Below are 1,811 nucleotides of genomic sequence, written 5' to 3'. Positions count from 1 at the left end.
TCCCTAAAATATTTAAATTTTAGAGAGAGACACAATATTCATTATTTCCGATTAAAGAAAAAACTAACCCCTAATAGGAATTAAGACAGTTATTGCTCATGTTTTAATCGAAATAATTAAATATTCCTATCCTTAAAAAACAAAGAATTAATCAATTATTAAACCCTAAAGAAAATTAAAGGTGACAAATTAGGCAAATTATTATTATTTAAAATAATAAGGATGTTCCTTGATTTAAATAACGAAGACCAAGCCTTTTACGTTAATCAAACGACTCGTCTTTAGTAATTTAAACGTAGGAACAAACATCTATCCTTTTATTTTTAATTAGTGAGCCTATTTAATTTTTTAAAAGTAACAACTTGATAGAATATCCATTTATTCGAAAGATATTGAACACGAATGTCTAATTATTTTAAGACCACTCCTTTCAATATTTAGAAATAAAAGAATATTCTTTTTAATTAATTATGAATTTACATTTATGTGTTTCTAATCAATTTTATTAAAGATACTAAACCTAAAAGGCATTAACTTATTGATTACTAATTAAATAACTTAAACTAAGGCTTTAATTAATAACTAAAGCAGTTAAAATGTAAGGCTTAATCTAAAGATTAATTAATATTAGTGATCAAATTAAAAGATTTGGAGAAAATAAAGGTTTTATTTCATTAGTTGAATTCGATTGAGCTAATAACACACCCTTCCCTATTTCGAGAAGTTCCCAAGTTTCTGTTGGCACCGACGACGTTCCCAGATTCGACAGCGTCTCTAGGTAGCAGCTTCCATCGGTTTCTAATCTCCTCTGAAATGCACAGGAGAAAATGTGCGGAAGTAGACCTTGCTCTTACTTTGTTCACCTCCTTACGTATCCACGACATCACTGTCTCTAAAGACCTCCGATATGCATGTTCCACGGTCATCTCTGGTTTGATTTTCTTCCCTTCTTGAAAGAAACATACCATTCTAATGGTATTCTCATGATTCCACCAATGAGCGGTGTTGAAGACCAAGAACTATGCATCTTTCCACCTGATAGAATTCCAATCCATTTTGATCCAACTTGAGGGTTGTCTTGACGTTTTGCACAGACCCTGGAGGCGGCCTGCTCTGTAAGACGAGGAAAGGAGATCGGTAGCACTCCATGGTGCAATTATAATCCTTGAACTTGAACACCAAGTACCCTTTATGCTTCGTGATCGAATTTCTATTCACTTCGTATATCGAATCTTTATTATCAACAGCGGAAGCAAGCATGCAGAGGAGTGATTCCCATTGGTTCCTTCTGATCGAATCACCGACTAATACCAACCGCTTGTTCCGCAACTTCTCCAACATCACCTTCCCATCAAATCTGGGGAGGTTACAAAGCTTAGGTTGTCATCTCCACTTGGTGTAGAACAAATTCGGCCGTCCATTTTCAGTACACCTAAACCCTTCATCAAGAAAGCTGTAATCTTTGGATTCATAAATAGGGTACCTTTCATCCAGACCCAATCACCATCGAACATGTCACACCCTCCACCTTCAATGCTCAAGAAATCAACTCTTTTGATCTCCCTTATCGACAAAGAAGAAGACTCCTCTAGATTAAGCCACATGAATCTTTCACCCATATTAGGAACCATATACCCTTTAGCCACAGCTCTGTAATCCAAGTAGAAGAAGCAACAAATCACATAGACCGCAATGAGGAAGAAGCCGAGGACACCTACGTATGGTTTGAGGAGTTTGAAACGCTTGAACCTTGAGCAAAGATCGAAACTCGGCATGGCTTCATGGTCTTGTTGAACCGGAACTTTACGCAT

General features: G+C 36.0%; 1 pseudogene; it reads right to left on the bottom strand.

Annotated features, from left to right (window-relative positions):
* Window positions 1–679: 679 nt before the first annotated feature.
* LOC120206546 lies at window positions 680–1,811 on the bottom strand (annotated as a pseudogene).

Source organism: Hibiscus syriacus, unplaced genomic scaffold (assembly GCF_006381635.1).
Source record: "Hibiscus syriacus cultivar Baekdansim isolate YM2019G1 unplaced genomic scaffold, ASM638163v2 tig00000477_pilon, whole genome shotgun sequence".
NCBI lineage: Eukaryota > Viridiplantae > Streptophyta > Magnoliopsida > Malvales > Malvaceae > Hibiscus > Hibiscus syriacus.
Note: the sequence above shows the minus strand (reverse complement) of the source record. Positions and strands in the feature narration are given on the sequence as shown.